At 23.8% G+C, this 5,937-nt stretch overlaps 1 protein-coding gene across 4 annotated transcripts in view; it reads left to right on the top strand.

Moving 5' to 3' along the window:
* Positions 1 to 407: 407 nt before the first annotated feature.
* Positions 408 to 5,937, top strand: part of LOC111627066 — a 12,442-nt gene continuing 6,912 nt past the window's right edge. For 2 of the 4 annotated variants that reach the window (XM_023370616.1, XM_023370618.1), the window contains exons 1-2: positions 2,952 to 3,182; positions 3,605 to 3,677. The gene's annotated coding sequence lies outside the window, so the exon portion shown is untranslated. Of the gene's footprint in view, positions 423 to 1,448; positions 1,631 to 2,951; positions 3,183 to 3,604; positions 3,678 to 5,937 lie in introns of those variants that run through there. The other 2 variants (XM_023370617.1, XM_023370619.1) reach the window with 2 other exon arrangements.

The following is a 5,937-nucleotide window of genomic DNA, read 5'->3' as shown; positions in this document are numbered from 1 at the left end:
AATCATATAGAATTCATGGAGGAACAAGAAAAGTTTTCTTGTAGTGTTTTTCTTTTATAATTCGATTTAATGGAGCGAATTAATTTCAAGTAAAACAACTTAATTATCTTCATCTAAAAAAAAACTATTTGTTAAATAATTTTGGAATCTTTTTTTTTGTCACAAAATTTAATTTTTTAAATTAAAATCCTCAGAAGTATTCAACCAAGAAGATTTTTTATTTTTATATTTTATTAAAGGGTTTTAGTCTTTGACGCATGCGTATTATTATATAGTCACGCTTGATATCCGGTGACGTCAAGCAAGTAAGTACCAACGCGAGTTTTGAAATGTGTTAGTAGGAGGAAACATTTCTACGTTGAAGCAATGGATGATTATAATCAATACATGTCATGGGCATGGAAGAGCTATTGCTGATTTCGGTATGTACTGTACTACAATGTATATAAATTTAATATCTTATTTTAATTTTAATCTTTGTGTCTAATAGTCTATAATTGAAATTATTCTTAAGCATTGTAAATTGACAACTTGAAGCATTTTAATTTGTATATTTTACGAAAGGAATTTAAATATTCGTCAAAATTCAGATTTTATTAATAATGATTTAGCATTAAAAAGTGTTTGATTATTATAGTAGAAAGGTATATACTATCATTCATAGTAGATGTATGAAAATGTTTTTAATTTCCTGGTGAAAGCCGTGCCGGTCATCTAGAGTCTTTTAGGGGAAAATTTTTGAATTGAAATAACATGACTTTCGGTTTTTATAGAAAGTTTATATACAGTTAATTGAGGCCTCCTACCCTAAGGTTTCAATATCTGGTCTTGGATTTCATCTATCTAACTCCGTTCTCGAGATTAAGGAAAGACAGACAGACGGATGACAATGGAGTCTACAATTATTTCAAATTGTAGCCCAATAAATTTTAACCCAATAGGATGATTTAATTATAGTTATAAAACGTTAATGGGCGACTTTTAAAAGCGAAAGCACGGAGATAACTCGATAATTATTCACTTGTTTTATTTTGTTTTTATTCTCATTTGGTGTGATAAATTCTTAAAAATATGGCTGTATTTTGCACAGTTTTTTACTGTATTTAATTACAACCAAACAAACAATCTCAGACTTTTAGTAGTAAATTATAATTTTATGCTCTCCATTATATTAATTTAAAAAAAATTATATTCCTATAACAGGATTTGAATTTAATGAGACATTAAATTTTACTATAAATACAATTACAATTTTTCTCTTTGATTATATTATAATTATTCCATAATCTATTTTTATTTAGTAATTAAATAATTCATTATCAATTTATTTATAAACTAGAATTACCTATTTGAAATATAATATAATTAATTAAGACATTAATCTGTAAATTATGTTTAATTATATAGATTTTTGCATTTAGAACGTACAAATAAATGCCTTTTTTTAATCTGTTATCAACGTAAGTAATATATAATAAAAGTACAATTAACATATCTAATTGACAAGTTATTTTTAGATTGTATTATAATTGACTTATTTAATACTGTCATTGATAACTTCATTATTGTTCAACGTATATCAGATGTTAAAGACAATTTATACGCTGTCAAGGACATAAAAAAAGAAAAGGTGAGCAATCATGGATCTCCTTTTATCAAGGATAATATAATTATTAGGTATTATTTATTATTATTTTTAAATCATCCGTTATTTTTTTTTACCTCACTAAATTTCCTATTAAGTTTATTCTTCGTTTTAAATGTGCCACTTAGTAACTATATAATGAATTTCTTTTTAAATTTTTCTCTGAGAATTGAGTTAAATTTGAGGCTTAATTATGTAATGCACTAGTGTAATTGCTGTAATTTTCATTCTTTAAATTTTTTAGAGTTTTTTTTCCATATTAATGTATACATTGTTTTAAAATACGAGCAATTATTTATTATGATATCGTCACAATAAATAATTAATGCATTTATTACTCTGTTGTCCCTTTTGTTTTATAGATATAGAGTCCTGAATCTGTGCTTTGTAATTTAGTGAGATATACAATAATTCAAAAGCGTTATATCTTATAAATATGATCTGTATCATTCAATTATTTACTTGCAACAAATTTCGTGCAATGTTATATTCAGTATTAAATCGAGCATTCTAAAAATTATAATGCAGAAGGTTTTATTATGAGTCAGATTCGGAACTCTGTACAAATAAAAGAAAAAAGGAAAACACATGCATTACAATTTTATCTAAAAAAAATAGTGTAAAAACCATTAAGACGAAGAATTGTTTACACTGAAAATGATAGATATTTACTATGTAAAATCTCGATTATTGTTTCTAATGTCAAACTTAATCCTTTCATATTGAAACGTCAACATCAACAAAAGAGATTTTAGGAGGAAATCTTCAACAATAGTCAAACAGGAAACTAATGCAATTAACTATTTCAGCTACAGTATTATTTTCTCAAAATATGTTTCCCATTCCCTACCAATATAAATACAAACACCTATTTCAAAATCTAAACCATATAATATTGTGTCCTTACACGAGATACGTTCGTGTCCTTTGGACGATTTATCAGGAAAAGCTTCGTCCATTGTACATTTCGATATTTCTAAAAAGCAGGATTTTGTTAAAACTCAAGGTTTACTTATTTATTCACTGTGTTTTTTTTTCCATAAATAAAAGGAAAATTAACTAAATTTCTATATTTATGATTGTTATAGTCACTAATATCCAATTATTTAAAAACTAATCATATAGAATTCATGGAGGAACAAGAAAAGTTTTCTTGTAGTGTTTTTCTTTTATAATTCGATTTAATGGAGCGAATTAATTTCAAGTAAAACAACTTAATTATCTTCATCTAAAAAAAAACTATTTGTTAAATAATTTTGGAATCTTTTTTTTTGTCACAAAATTTAATTTTTTAAATTAAAATCCTCAGAAGTATTCAACCAAGAAGATTTTTTATTTTTATATTTTATTAAAGGGTTTTAGTCTTTGACGCATGCGTATTATTATATAGTCACGCTTGATATCCGGTGACGTCAAGCAAGTAAGTACCAACGCGAGTTTTGAAATGTGTTAGTAGGAGGAAACATTTCTACGTTGAAGCAATGGATGATTATAATCAATACATGTCATGGGCATGGAAGAGCTATTGCTGATTTCGGTATGTACTGTACTACAATGTATATAAATTTAATATCTTATTTTAATTTTAATCTTTGTGTCTAATAGTCTATAATTGAAATTATTCTTAAGCATTGTAAATTGACAACTTGAAGCATTTTAATTTGTATATTTTACGAAAGGAATTTAAATATTCGTCAAAATTCAGATTTTATTAATAATGATTTAGCATTAAAAAGTGTTTGATTATTATAGTAGAAAGGTATATACTATCATTCATAGTAGATGTATGAAAATGTTTTTAATTTCCTGGTGAAAGCGGTGTTTATTTTACTATTAAATGTTCTTTCTGAAAGATAATAAATTATATTCTGACATTATTTATATCTTTATTAACTTATTTAACTGTAAAAAATCGTATTAAAGTTATTATAAACCATAAATTTATATTAAATTTAATAGATTTCCGAGGGAACATTTTCATCTGAAGAATGTAAATTGATCACTAGAGACTAAAGAAATCCTTCTTCTTAAGGTCAGTCATTTAAAAAAAAATGTATATATAATTATATAAAATTAAATACTATATATTTATATATTATTAGTAGTAGAAGATATGAGTTTTTAGTTGTTATTGATGCTCAGAACGAGAAGAATTAATGATATGTACGTTGTATTATATCTATTTTTAGAATATTTTTCCTATTTTCATACTTTCCCTCGATTCCGGATATCGAACAAAAAGTAGGACAACTTTATTCTTTCTGAATTCGGATAGTTTGTCGCAATTCTATTTAACATGTATAGGAAATCACGTGGTGTGATGAACATGCAAAAATAAACGACGACTCCCGTAGAGCAGGATCTAGTATCAAAATCTCTATAATTTTTTTCTATTATATACAATACTAAAAAAAACTTACAAATGTATATCTTTGAAGTAAATTATTAAGAATAATTAAGGACTTAAATGATTTAGTTTATAAAGAATTAATAGCGCTCTTTATTGTTTAAATACACTTATTTATTAGATGATAAAATTAATAATAAATTATTTTCAGAGAAGTAAATAAATGTTTATTCAATTAAAATTATTTATTACCTTTATATATATATATATATGAAATCATTAATAATTATTCAAGAGAAACTATCAAACAATTTTACAAGGAAAATATATTTTATCAGCAGTTATTTTTATGTCCTTCACATATTTCCTTGTAAACATTTCTTATTTTCAAAATTTAAAAGATTGAAAATATAATTTAATACAAAAAAAATAAATAAATAAAAATAGACAAATATTTTTAAATAAATATAAAATTTTAAATAAGAATTTAAGAAAATTCAAAGTCTTAAAGATAGAGGTGATGCAATTGCATCACTTACCACATAAATTTACATAGTAAACATTAACATATCCATGTATTGTTTATTGTTCTAAAAATGAATAAAAATCTCTGTTATATTCTTTAAAATATTTTAATAAATTAAATCCTTATTCCTTATAAATATTTTTCTATAAAGAAAAAAGTATGAACTAAAAATTTAGCATAGAAATTATATCAAATATCTTTACATAAAAAAACAGATATAAGACATTTTCATACATGTAAGAATTCATTTGAAATGTTATCCGTGTTAACATACTTTTTATAAATTTGATCTGATGTGGAAATGTTTTTAAAATAACAAATACTCTTTTAAACTAAAGATAATTGTAGGATAGAAACAATAGCAAATTATGTCATGTGGAACATTAACATCCATCTGACATTGGAACATTCCTTTTGTTGTTAATACTAGATTTTGTTTCTTCAGTTGAGGTGACCCCACGACTACCAGGTTCAATTGTTTTATCCATTTGGCTATAGTTGAGCCCTGAGATATTGCTCTAGGGGTGATCCAGAAGGATAATGTAAAAAGTACAATCAGAATGAAGAATATTATTTAAAATTTTATAATAAATTATTTACAAAAATTTGTTAAATAATTATAATATCATATGAAATATATATATTGTTTTTATTTACAGAAATTAAGTTGATGCCACGTGGACAATAAAGGCCTTACAACAATAGAACAACGAAATCTACTATTAAGAAAGAAAAGAAAAGAAAATAGAGAAAGAGAGAGAAGAATAAATAAATAAATAAATAATTAGAAAAAAAAAGAATATAATTTAATTTATATTTAAATACTAAAACGTATATAATAAGCTTTCACATTCTTACGTATGAATTTAGTTTCCATTTAATCGATTTAATTATAGCATTTAAACTAGTTATATAATTATCATAATTAATCACGTTTAATAATTAATTAATTACTACTAATAAAAATACTTTTAGAAATATTTTGACCTTCAAAACGTATTAAAAAAAATTATTTAAAAAATAACACATTAGATGTAACAAGGAAATAATCAGAATATAAAGAATTAATTATACAGTAGAGAAATATAAAATATTTAAAAAAAATTATTCTGTAATAATTTTCACTATATTTTTACAAGGAATGAATTATATTAACACTTCATTCGATTCCATTAGAAGGACTGAAGTTATAAGTCCATTGAACTTTGAGACATAAAAGTATCTTAACATAGCCTACTTTTACATCTGTGCCAACAAATGGTTAAAAAAAAAATTCCTGAATAGAAAACAAAAGTAAACTATTCATTTCAGTATAATTCTTTAAGCAGTTAATGCTAATTTACGAACTTCAAAACAATTATCTCAGCATAAATTAATTCATGAATATTTTAAAATTATAGCAGAGTATTTGTGTTTAAT

Source organism: Centruroides sculpturatus, unplaced genomic scaffold (genome assembly GCF_000671375.1).
Source record: "Centruroides sculpturatus isolate CEXI.00-Female unplaced genomic scaffold, Cexi_2.0 scaffold417, whole genome shotgun sequence".
NCBI lineage: Eukaryota > Metazoa > Arthropoda > Arachnida > Scorpiones > Buthidae > Centruroides > Centruroides sculpturatus.
Note: the sequence above shows the minus strand (reverse complement) of the source record. Positions and strands in the feature narration are given on the sequence as shown.